This window comes from Ochotona curzoniae, unplaced genomic scaffold (genome assembly GCF_017591425.1).
Source record: "Ochotona curzoniae isolate NIBS_2020 unplaced genomic scaffold, NIBS_Ocur_1.0 scaffold_4505, whole genome shotgun sequence".
Classification (NCBI taxonomy): Eukaryota; Metazoa; Chordata; class Mammalia; order Lagomorpha; family Ochotonidae; genus Ochotona; species Ochotona curzoniae.
In genome coordinates this window covers 51,877,032-51,890,756 of record NW_024467118.1, presented here as the reverse complement: position 1 = coordinate 51,890,756, position 13,725 = coordinate 51,877,032, and positions in this window count along the sequence as shown.

Genomic DNA, 13,725 nt, shown 5'->3' with positions numbered 1-13,725 from the left:
TTTAACATCCCTCCCCAAATGCATACATAGGAAATACTTGACAGTTTTTGATTTAAGAAAATTAGTAAATTCTTTTGGTCTTTCTAGATAAGAGTGAAAACAGTACTACAGATATTTGGCCACCAAAAAAAAATTCTACAATTACACTATTGGCGGAAGATTCCTTACACTGTTCTCTACAAGAAAACAACGGCTTCCAGTCACCATCGCCACCATGGTAAAAACACAGACCAGAAAAGGTTTGACCAGTCCACTCTCAAAAGTTTGCCAAGAGCGTTAAAAGTTCCCTATTTTGTCTCTGGGCCAATTTCAGTCCTCTCATACTTCAGATATGGCATTCAGGGTGCACTGTGTCACATGCTCATGAAGAAAATGTATTTTACAAAATAGCTATGCAGGAATTTCAGAACTGCTTTAATTTTAATTTAATTAAGATAAGCTTATCTCAATCTCATTTTCCTTGATTTTCCAAAGTACTCTTGATCTATCTTTTGATTAAGAAATGTTTTTATGTTCTTTAGTTATAATATGTGAAATGCTCAAATGAACTGCCCTGAACACATTTTGTTAAATAAAAAACAGAACATTAAACAGAGGGAGGGGGAAAGGAAGGAAAGAGAGGAGAGGGGAGGGAAAGGAGGAGAGAGATAAACTTGAAATCATTCTCAAGTTTCCTTTTAGTACCTCTACCTACCAGAACAAAAATATTACCAAGTTTCCTTTTTAAGAGAATCATATGGCTAGGTCCAGTGCAGTAGCCTAGAGGCGGTGAAGTGCTCGCTTTGCATGCGCTGGGATTCCATATGGGCACTCATTCATGTCCCAATGGCCCTGCTTCCCATCCAGCTCTCGGATGGACAGCCCAAAGCCTTGGGACCCCACACCCATGTGGGAGACCTGGAAGAAACTCCTGGCTTTGGATTTGCTCAGCTCTGGTCATTACGGTCGTTTGGGGAATAAACCAGAGGCCAGAAGACCTCTGTCCCTCCTCTCTGTGAATCTTCATTTCTAATATAAATAAATAAATCTTCATATGTAAAAAAAGAGTGTGCACTGTTGTTTCATTTCCCAAATGGCTACAACAGCCAGGACCAGGCCAGGCCAAAGACAGGGGCTTCATCCAGGTCTTGCATGTGGGTATAGTGGCCCTAAATCTGGGCCATCCTTTGCTGCCTGCTTTGCACATTGGCAGAGAGCTGCACTGGGAGTAGAGCAGTCAAGACTTAAACTGACACTCATAGGGGATAATGGCTTTGTAAGTGCTGGCTTAATCAGCTATGCCACCACACTGAACAAGTTAAAGATGAGGTGCTGTTTTGGATTTTAAAGCCTGGAGAGTTGAATTGCTGTTGCAATGGCTAGTTCTTAAGAACTTTTACATAGAGTGATAGGATTTTATTATTTGGAAACTGTAAATCCTAACTATTTTTATTTACATCTTACAGAGATTCATGTCCTGTATGTGGCCATTAGTAAGGAGTAAATTGAACTTCTGCATCATTATAAAGTAGTGAGGCTACTTTTCACTTTTGTTAAGTTCTTTATTTCACAGTTATGATGTAGCAAGTTGAGCTGTGTTGTTTGATATAGGTTGCAGCTGTTAGGAAAATAGAGAAGATGCTGATCTGAGAGCCTCTGCCGAGTCTGTAGCTCAGTAGTCCAAGCCTTTACTTGATTCTGTTACTAGCAGATTCCTAGTTGGCAATCTGATGGCTAACAATGGACCTGGCCGTGTCAGGCACTTTATGTTCCAGAGGTGGCTTTCTCCTTTGTGAATTGGATCTCTACGATTTTTTCCAGCAACTATAGGATAATGACCAATTCCTTCATAATGATTTTAATTAATCTGATATTCAAGCTTTTTGCCATAAGATGTAATAACATTTTTATCTTTGGAGAATAAACAGTTTTTCTTTGGCTAAGATGTAGAAAGTCATCTTAGTTTTCTCCAAAGATGGGCCATCCTCTGCTGCTTTCCCAGGCCACAAGCATGGAGCTGGACAGAAATGGATTTGCTGAGACATGAACTGGCACCTATACAGGATGCCACCTAGGAGGTGGAAGATTAGCCAGTTGAGGCAACATTCCGACCCCTGCACCCTCCTAATTCTGCCTTTTTGATGAATAAACATCTTCTTAAAAAAATAAAAATAGAAAAAGACAACATTGGCATATTACCTAAGCTGTTAGTGCCTTCTTAAATCATAAACAAAGTAATCAAAGGACGGATGGTTTGGCCTTGTCATAAAGATGCTCTTGAGTCACCCGTGTCCCTTATCAGTATGTCATGGTTTGAGGCTCTGCTTCCAAGTCCAAATTTCAACTACTGCAGACTCCAGGAAGTGGTGGAGATGACTCCAGTATTGGGGCCCAACCACCACACAGGAGACCCAGATGGGCTCCCCACCTCAGGGCATCAGCTGAACTCTGAACCAGTGATTGGGATCTCACATTTGTCTCTGTACCTCTCACAGAAAATAATTAAAAATCCAAGTAGCTGAACCACAAAAACTGTCAGTATATTACTAATATTGTAAGGTTCTGTGACCTATTCGACCATTCTAGAGCTAAGAGTTTTACCCTAAGCCTCAGCTTTTCCTACTTTCACAATCCAGGCTTAGTTTCTTCAGTGGGCTCCTGCATCACCATTTTCATCAAACACAAGCACTGAGTTCAGTAAGGTGAGTCTCACACCTAGGAACACGGTAGATACAAGCACACCTAGTAACCCACTTCCAAAAATGCATAATGGATTTTCTATGAGGCCATTTAACAGGAGGTAGTTGTTATGTTCTGCTTTTTAATTTTCACTTCATTTGAAAAGCAGGAGAGGACAAGGAGAGGTCTCCCATTTGGCTTACTTCCCTAACACCCTCTGTTGCCAAGGTTGAGCCAGGCCTATACCACGAGCAAGGAGGGCAATCACATGAGTGACAGGAATTCCACTACTCGAGCTCCTTGGGCTGTAGGTTCCTCAGAGGCGCCTTAGACTGTAGCTAGGTCAGAAGGGGAGGGGCTGCAACCTGAACCATGTAAGCAGGAAGAAGCCACATTTAATCTTACTAGATTGCAAAATGGAAGGCAGTAAGGCCTGAGAGTCTGCATTTCTAACTCCTTGGCCTCTGGTCCTAGGACCACTTGGAATAGTAAGGGAGCAGCAGAGCTTCAAGAAGAGAACTGACCAGATTTGTGACACTGACAGGTGTCACAGCCAGCTGCCTTCACATCCAACAGTACAATTTCTGACTAATTAAGAACTAGAACTTCCCTACCTGTGAATCCTAAATTTGTGCTTTTGAACTTCAACTCAAAAGCGTTAAAATATTCCTTCCTCTCCACTCCACAAATCATAGAGATTAGCTGGACACATTCATATGCTGGACAGTGCTGCTTTTAGTCCATGTAGATTTATTTCTTTTGTGCTGAGCAAGCTTCATTTGAGCAACACTTCTGCTCTTATTTTACTTATTCCACCCAGCGGTAGTGACATAAGGCAACAGGCAAATCTAGGAAGAATGAATTGCACTAGCACTGGGCAGTATGGCACCCTTTTCCTCTTGGGAATGAACTGCCCACCAGGGCCTAGACTAGGGTCTTGAGGCAGGTAGACACGTCGGCCAGGGCCAGTAACAGGTCCCCATCAGGACATCCTGGAAAGCTACAACAAGCAAATTGTGAGCGCCTGTGACTCTCCTTCATTCACACTTGTGACATTTTTTTATCGTGGAGTTTGTTTCCATTAAGGTTTAACATAATGTATTACCCCATGTTTGGTTTGCACTGTTGATGTTTTATCTTGATTTCTTTTGCATTTGTTTTATTTTTTAATGATGTATTAAATATTAAATCAACCACTCCGGTTCTGGGTACACCCCTTGTATCCCAGATCCGAAGGTGAGTGACTCTCTTGTCTCTTCCTAGTCCTGCCCCTGCTGCCCAGAGAGCACGTACATGCCTCACTCTGCAGCTCTCGGGCAGCTCCGGGCACGGCAGCAAGGCCCCCAGGGGAGGGGCCCTCCGCCACACAGTTCTGTCCCTCAAGTTACCTCTCTGCTGGAACCTATCTATAAAAGTAGTCATGCATTCTATAGTTACAGAATCTGTAGCTAGAACTCTACCCAAACCAACTCCTTTTAGCTCTCAAAAAGTTTCAAGCTGAGAGAGAGAGGGGAAAAGGGAATCACATTCACCAACCCATCCTGAAGGTTTACCGGCCACAGCACTGGAATGGCCCCTGAAGGCCAGAACCCTGCTGGACCAGGCTTATATCCTGCGGGGGTCCAAGGAGCAGCCCAGCCCTGGGCTTCCCATCCAGGAAATCACACACAGCTTGGGGCTGCTACAGGACAAGCCTTCAGGGAGAGATCAGGCGGGGAGCATTTCTCTGTACCAAAGTCCCTCCCCCAGTCCTGGGAGGAGTGTACAAAACAAGTTCTCAATAAACATTTGCTGAAAGAATTTGATGTTAGACATTCACTCCTCCGAATCTTAATCCATCCAGGGGCTTTACCTTGCAAAGCGATTCAATCCCAAAATTTTTTTCCAGGGAACTTGACAATGGTCAAGGTTTTATTCCAATTTAGGGCATCTCCCTATTTCTGGCACCTTAAGTTTGTCACCAGATCTCATTGCAATTCTCTAATTAGCTACAAGGTATGATATGGCCACATAAAATGAGAGTGGAAAGAGACAAGACAGCCTTAAAACCGATTTCATTAGTGCATCTGTCTGACTTCCAGGATACAATCTCAACTGGCCTCAGAGAGGTACCAAGAGCAGGGAAAGGACGGTGGCTCCCCTGGGAGACGGCGTCCCTGAGCAGCGAACATGCAGGAATGTTAGTGCTGAGGGTTTCTTCCCTCTGCCTGAAGTCTCCTTTTATGTGGAGGCTCAACTCACACTTCGGGGAAAATCCCACTAGAAACTGGGAGGAGTCAACCAGGCCAGCTTGGCCAAGTTCCTCCCTCCATCTACCCCGGACAAGCACATCCTTCACACCTCCAGGAGTGGCCCTGCCAAACCCAACCAGGAGGACCCACTCCTGGCTCTCCCTCCCCCACACCCTTGCCCAGTCACTCTGCCTTTCAAATAAAAAAATCTTCATAAAAAGACATTTGCAAGTCTTAATCTAGCTCAAAGGCCTGGCAAACTATTTTTGTGAATGGTAAATACTAAGTATCTTAGGCTTTGGATATGCAATCTGTTGCATTCATTTGATTCTACAGTTGTAGAATGAAAGCAGCCATAGAAAGCACGTAAATGGAGAAGCATGTCTGTGGCCAATAAGACAACTTAAAAAGCAAGCACAGGCCAGATGTGGCCTTCCAGCTGCAGTGGCTGACCCCTGAAGTAGTCCAAATGCGTAACATTTGTTGCCAGCTCTACATCATCATCACTTACACATTTTTTTATTTCCTGACTCAGAGGTTAACTCACTGAAAGTACAGTATGTTCACAATTCCATGTGAACAGTCTTAGTATCTGCCTTCTTAAACAATACCAGTCACAAATTCAGGTACCAAATAGCTCCCAAATTATGAAAAAACAAACATGAAAAACAGGGTCAAACATTGGCTCCTAATTTTCACAAATCTTCCCACCAACTGTGACATAAATTATGATAAAATGATTTTTAATTCAGCATTTAGTGCTGGTACTAGTTTACCTTTGTACACACACAAATCACCTTTGCTGTGGCTTTAGCCTCACTTTCATAACAGTTGACATTTGGCGATCATTTAGTGAATTATTTTTGACAAGTTTAGAATCACTATGGGAGATCGTAAAACAAAGTAGGTACAGACATTTGCCACGGTGGGAAGACACCCACAACCCACTACAGGAATGTCTGGGTTCATTCCTGGGTTCCCAACTCTAGCCCGAATTCCAGCTTTTTTCTACTAACGCAGATAATGGCCCAAGTCATCAGGTCCCCTCCACCCACGCCAAGGCACAGACTGTGTCCCCAGGGTCAGATGGCAGTGTGGCTCAGATGCAGCTGATGTGCACGCTGAACCAGGGCAGAGAAGATTCATCCTCATTCTGCCTTTAAGTACTACTCTAAATCTGAAAACACACTATTAGAAAAGGCCTCTAAGGACAAGACCAAAACCTTGGCTACTCATACGTAATTCGATCCCCGCAGAGTTTCAAATGTGAGTACAGAGTATGCATACAGGACACAGCTAATCATTGTCCTTGACTAGACACTAAAGAACAGGATGCCACGGCCACCCACACTGAAGGCCACAAACACATCCCGTTCCCCAACTTGGCCTCTCCCTGCTGGCTCCTTCCTTCACTGGTTTTCTATGCCTTCCTAGAGCAGAAACAAGCAGGTGCCTCTCTTCCCGACTAATGCAAATCTAATTTTGTACAGATATTCACAACTTCTCATGATAATAAAGGTACAATTGCTACCTTAGGGGTAAATTCCAAGTCATGACATCTTGATTTGCTTGCTGGCCACAGAATTCAAGAAAATAAAAAAACTGATCTATTATTTTTGCAAGAATTATGTTTTCACTACTTCAGCTTAGACTTTCAATGAATATAAATTTACACATGAAAACAACAAGTCAGAATACCAGACCACTATTTGTACAAGGGGAAAGAATCTGTTTCCATGTGAAACCTTTTCACTGCTATGAAGAAACCAATTTTATGGTTTTGGAACACTAATAGAGAGTATATGATGATCAATAGTTAATTGCTAATAGCAGCCATTACATGACTGTTACACCCAGAGAAAAAGCTACTGTCAGCGTCACCCCATAAATTCTCCAATGGCAGGTAAGTGACTCTTCAGTGGAATAAAGCATCAATATCCCTGTTTTTTAGAGGACGAAACCACAGCACAGAGTTCAGTGATCTGCCACTGCTGCCCACCACTCCTCCTCGCTGCCACCTCCCAGTCAGGAAGGAGTGAGGCTGAAAGCTGATTTTTGGCCCTTCCTTTAACTGCTACAGCTAAATAATTTTTCAAGGAGACAAAAAGGACATACAGAGGACCCCCCATCAGAAGGACATACGCCACTGCATTAGCCCTGAAGCCAGAAGATAGGGAAGCAACGTCTTCAGATTTCTGAGGCAAGAACTTTTAAATTGGAATCCCCTGCTCTGCTGAGCCATGACTCCAATGCCAGTGTGGACAGAGAACACATAAGAATGGGAAAATCCTCAAACATACCTCTGTAACTTTCTCAGGAGACATGGAAGGTGAACCCCACTACAATGAGAAGGGAAATCATGACAATCAACTACCATCAATTACTACACAGGGATTCCAAGCAAGGGCAAAGGGAGGAGGGAGCCCCAGAAATGAGGGTCATGGTGGAGTTGCCCTGAAGCCCCCAGGGCATGAGGAAAGCACAGAGGTCTCATAAGGATAATTCCAGAAAACACCAAGAACCCAACAAACACTGGAAAATTTTGGTAATGCTGCTGAAGAATGGGAGCCATTTCTGCAGGAGATTAAAGCTCTCGATGGGCTGAAGGGAGTGATTCTTAAATCTTCATTAGCAGCTGCACAAGAATGAACACATAATCCTAGTACAAGGTAAGAAATACATTCATAGCATACCACTTGGCTCATCAAAGACAGTGCTGACATAGCAATACTAATAGAAGCAATAGGACTTCACCAAAAATTGAGAGAACAGCTATATTTGAAAGATTTGAGATGATAAAGGGTATCAAAAATCCTTGAGTAGAGGCAGAATTGTGGCACACTGGGTTAGGCTGCCATTTGGAGTGCTTACACCCCACATCAGAGGGTCCGTTGCTCCACTTCCAATCCAGTCTCCTGCTAATTCTTCTAGGAAAACAGCTGAAGATAACCCAAGTGCTTGGGTTCCTAACACCCACGTAGAAGACCCAGATGGAGTTGCAGGCTCCTGGCTTCAGGATGGCCCAGTCCCAGTCACTGTGGCTGTCTGGGGAGCCAAGCAGCTGATGAGTATTTTGTCTGTGTTACTCTGCCCGACTTTAAGTACTTTTGTTGAGATTCGTGGTCCATGAAGATCAAATGTTAAATTTTGCAAAACTAGCAAGCTAAATCAGAAACCACATTCAGAGACATAACAATGTAAAAACATGTGTCTTATTTAAAAGATACTGAAACAAAGCCAAATACCACAAAGACACTGACTCTCAGGGTTAGAATCAACCTGGCAAATGAAGATTAACATCCGTTCAACATTTAAATCCTTAGACTGGAGTCAACACAATCTCAGTCCACTTCAGGGAACATACTACGCTTGAAGCACTGCTTCTCCCCTGTCTAGACACTCTTTGGCCTAAGTCCTAAAACACACTACTGAGATGAGGATTTAAAGTCCAATTACAAGTGACAGAAAAGCTCAGAAAACTGGCAAAAGACCAGCAAAAGCTTATTGCTGTCTCATAGAAAAGTTTGCAGTGTCTAACATGAAGGGGTCTTCACTTTTTTCTCACTCTGCAATGCATGACATCAATCTCCAGCCCAAAAGAGCACCATCTGTGTTCGCTGAAGAGTAAACAGTGTGGACATTATCTTCACCAACAGGACATCACTTCCAGGGGCCACAGCTCAGCCACATGACTGCACCTGCCTAGAAGCTAGTTTGGGAGGCAGATTCCAAGCATGCATTCCATAACCAGAGAAGAGGAGAAACGGGGAGGCTGCAGGACAAAGAGCTGTCTCAGGCCACTTCCCATAAACCCAAAGTGTCAGGCCCCAGAACATGGTCTGCACTAAGCAGAGATCCACTTGCATTTAGATCCTTGTGGCTATCACATGTTCAGAGACATTTCTAGAAATCGGGAGCACTTAAATTCCGACTCTTTCTGAAGATATCCCATCAAACTCAGTGGACAAAACCTCTGGGAGGGCCGTCCCTGAGTGACGACAACCACACCGAAAGACTTGTAGACTCCAAGGAATGCTCCACGATCATCTTGATTCATTCTACTACAACAGGAAAACTGAGTTTTTCATAAAGAGGCTTCATTGTCTAGTTATCCAAAGAATGCAAGTCCTTGGATGATTCACTTCTTGTGATTAATGAAAGTTACGTTTTGGGATTAACTAAAAGCTTTGTGCAATCAAAAATTGTGGACTGATAATAATGTACAGTGAATACAATCCAAGTTGGCATTTGAAATATGGACTTGACGTCTACAACATATCAAACATCATTAAGTTCTATAGCGGCTACAATCCACATGAGGAACACATGTGTGTAAGAATAAGCCACAACAAATATCTAAAATGCCTTACTGGATTAAAGATCAGCAGATCATGGAAGTATTGAAGAGACCATAATTGACAGGATCCTAAGCAGGCATGGTACAGCATAGTAAGTTGCCACCTGCAACACTGGCATCCCCATGTGAGCACTAGTTTAGTCCTAGCTGTTCCATTTCCAATCCATTTCCCTGCTAGCGCAACTGGGAAAGCAGTCAAAGACGGTGCATGTGCTTGGGTACCTGCCACCCACAGGGGAGACATGGATGAAGCTCCGATCTCCAGGCTTTTTCATCCCAGGTCATTGAGGCAACTCGGAGAGGAACCCATGGATAGAAGATATCGCTCTTGTATGTTCCTCCCTCTCTCTCCATTCTGCCTTTTAAAAATAAATTAAAGGGCCCGGCGTGGTGGCGCAGTGGTTAAGCTCCTCACCTTGCACGCCCGGGATCCCATATGGGCACCGGTTCTATCCCAGCAGCCCCGCTTCCCATCCAGCTCCCTGCCTGTGGCCTGGGAAAGCAGTCGAGGACGGCCCAAAGCTTTGGGACCCTGCACCCGCGTGGGAGACCCGGAAGGGGTTCCTGGCTTCAGATCGGCATAGCATCGAGCATCGGCCGCTGTGCTCACTTGGGGAGTGAATCATCGGATGGAAGATCTTCCTCTCTGTCTCTCCTCTCTGTATATCCGCCTTTCCAATAAAAAAATAATAAAAATAAATCTTTTTAAAAATTAATTAATTAATTAATTAAAAAAGAAAAATGAGAGGATACTGATTAGGAAATTAGGGGACAATCCACAGGACTCTGTTAAGTTGAAATGGAAAGAATCACACTGGCTCCAATTCGGGCAGCCATCAGAAGCGCCATGTGGTCAGTGGGTGGAGTGTGGGTCAGCAGCCAGTGCAGTTCCAGCATCAGGATCTATCCACCTGCTGGAACTGTGCAGCAGAAGGAAGCTCATACTTAGGCAGGGCTGAGACACAGAGGTGCTCCAGCAGGGAGAGAAGGAAGCTGTGGGATGACAGGGAACTGCTGAGTCTGAGAAGGAAGGGGAAGAGCTGCAGAGGCCTGGGCTCTGTACCACCTGCTGGGAGCAGCAGCCATGGGACACAGTAAAGGCTGATGAACTGCAGGTCCTTTGAAAGGGCTGTTTCACTTACATTAATACTTCAAGAAGAACGCCACTGTAGACAGCAGAGGAAAACTGCATCAATAATCTATCACATTCCAGACAAGGATTTCAGCTTTTGTTCTAACAAAGTAGGCCAGCTCTCTGCTTTAACCTTTCTTTAACATGCAGATGAATGCTGGGTGCATTAGAGGCTAAAAGAATTTTTAGCCTTTTCAAACACAAAACAGAGGTTCAAAGAACAAATGTTAAGATCTGTGTTCAAATGAATAATTGATCAAGCATAATTTATTAAAATCCTATTTAGGTTAATTATCCAAGGGAAATGGAATCCCTTTCTCAGACAATACAAATTAAAATATATATACATATATGTTTTTTAGAGATAATACAAAAGGAAGCTATCAAACACCATGTTTTAAAAAGTTAATATGTTGCCTCCTTTACTCATCCACATATAGAAACAATTTGGTTTATATTCAAAATGTCTTAGGGATCTTACATTCACTAATTAGAATATTTTGTTGGAATCAGATTATACCAAGTATCTGAAAAAGCAAGACAGAAGTCCTCGACTTCCCCAACCAGCCCTCCATAATTAAACCATTACAAGGGGGTGGCAGTATAAAACACACACCTTCTCCTGTAAAGCTGAGAGAAAACTCACCAGAAAAACGCAAGTATCTCAAAAAACCTTCTTACACTAATAAGGATTAAACAATTAACTAATGTTGTTTCAACCTCAATTTTTTTTTTAAAGTATGTTCTCCATTTAAATGAGGATGGGCTTCAGAAACTGATCTATTCTGTTAACACTATGTTAAGGTCAGTGAGTCCGGGGTAAGCCAAGCCATACAAGAAAAGCCAGAGGGAAGGAGGGCCCCAGGACTGTGCCAAAAGACACCACCCCTGAGCAAAAGCTCAGGGCAGGTACCTGCTCCAAGAGGGAGGCCCAAGCACAAATCCCTCACACTGGCTTGAGAACTCTGCTTCCACTCTCTGCCAATCTGCTTTTACTTCACAGTGTTCTGGCTCCAGAACTGCCTAAATCCACCAAACCAGCGTAGGGAGACCCCACACCCTCACAAGCTCTTAAAACCACATTCCTGAAAGCTTAGTAAGGTTACTCAGTCAAAGGTTTTCACATTTCCTTCTTACCCTTAACTCTATTTCCTGTATTCTTTAAACATGTCATGAAACGCAGCATAAAGGGGAGTTACATTGAGTCCTCATTTCTTCCTGCTAACATAGTGTGAAATCCAAATAGCTAAGGTAAACCTGCTGACAGCCTTTTATATTACAAACACCCACGCAGTTCTAGCTTTCTTGGATCCCTCCCACTCACTTGGCCTTGTACCCTTTGTTCACACACATACAGTTCCACAACCAGAACGCCAACTCAGAGTTGATCCAATAGCAAGGTTCTAGACACTTTAAAAGACAAAGTATACTAAGTGAATAGGTAATGGTTTCCTACTCTTCCTAGTACTGTCATGGTAACCATGAAATTATCACAGTTGACTATAATAACACATGTTTATACGCTGCTTAATGAGTTTCTGTGTTTGACAATTTAGGTTCAAAGCAGAGCACCACATTTGGCTGTTCACCATCACTTGGCTGGTGACCAGATCTGCTTGCCTCTTGTTCCAAAAAAATCAATACACATTCATAGGTGCTCACAGTCATTTTGAATTTTCACTTTTTCTAGAATTTATCCTGAAGTAGTGGATAACTGAACAACTGAACATGGCAGACATTGCAAATCAGTTGAAAGAAAATCAAAAGTAAAATTCAAAACACAGCTATTAAAAAACAGGGTTGCTTTAAAAACTTGAGTTTAGGGGTTTTGCTTATAGGTCCAAATCAACTATGTACCTAGCTAGCTTACCTAGGTTCCTTAGAACATTAAAATCAACAAGTACGACCTAAAAGCAAGATGGTTTTACACATCCAAACAAAGTCTTGTTCAAGTTATTTGTCCAGAAAAACCTCTTAGGGTTGTATGGAGCAGACTGTCCTTCATACCACGAGGCACAAACTACACCAAACTCAAAGAAATCCAAACACCAGCCCAAACACTGACTCCTCCCTGGAGACCTTGCATGTTCACAGGCCAGCCCAACCTTGCAGCTTTAGGACAGCTAGCTAGTAAGACTTCTTCCCACCCCCAAACTAGAGTTTTCCTGGACTGCCTGTCAATGACACATCAGACTTTTCTAAAGTTTTATAGGCACCAACTTGTTCGCAGATGTTTCTTGGTCATACTGTAGATAACTGACAGTAAACCTCAAAACAGAAGCGGCTAGTTCTATAAAGTAAGCAACACTCTAGCCTATCAGGACCATCTCTGAAAAGGGGAGGGTCTTTTGCCTGTCAGATTAAGTCAGTACTCACTGTTGCTGGGTAACAGCTTCTAGATTAAAGAAATCAGAATATTCCAATGACTTGGATAATACAAAAAGAAGAGTTTTGAAGCAGAAATGTGAAATGTATATACACAATTGGAACTTAGATTAATGAAGTTTATGCCTTACATCCACGTACAATTTACACATTATTTTCTGTACAAATACGTTTTAGGAATTCTGTATCCTTCAAAGAATTGAGGGCTCAAATTCTCAGTAATAAATAGATGTCCAGGAGGCAATTCTAAAAAGCCATGTACCCAATTATTAACGGCAGTTCATCATGTCAGGCAAAAGGGTCTTGGGGATCTTTCCCAGCACACATTTCTATTATTACTTAAATACAATGACTGTTTGGAATTTAAATACAAAGTAATAAAATATATTACTGCTCCAATGGAATAAAACATTTTTTATGGATTGGTCCTCTTTGGCCAACATTCCTTTCACAGAAAGTGAAAAAAAAAAATCTGAAAATCACCTACTCCGAATCTTGGGCTTTTCGCTGCTGAAATACAAGCACCACCAAAGCTGCTACTTTACAAAATCCTCTATGTAGTCCCTAAGCCAAAGTCTCAAAAATCCAACAGATTCTGACTCAGACACCTGAAACTCATGCCAAGACATCTTTCAAGCAGGCAGTTTGCACATCAAAACAAACACAACATGCAGATTTCTCCTGAAATAAAATACTACTCTAACAGATATTTTATTATTTTCCAATAAAGAAATCCCACTCACAAATAAAAAAAAATGAACCAACACTTCCAATTATCTTCCAGTGTTTAGCACCCCATAATCCATTTACTCTAACCTATTCATTCCATACCCAAGAAAACTAAGGTCTAGAGAGAAAAAGTTATGCCTTCCAGAAGTTTTTCTGCATAACTCTAGGAAGTACCCATTCATCAACACACAGAAACCCCAGGGTTCCCTTTAATTTAGAGATGGTGATAATCA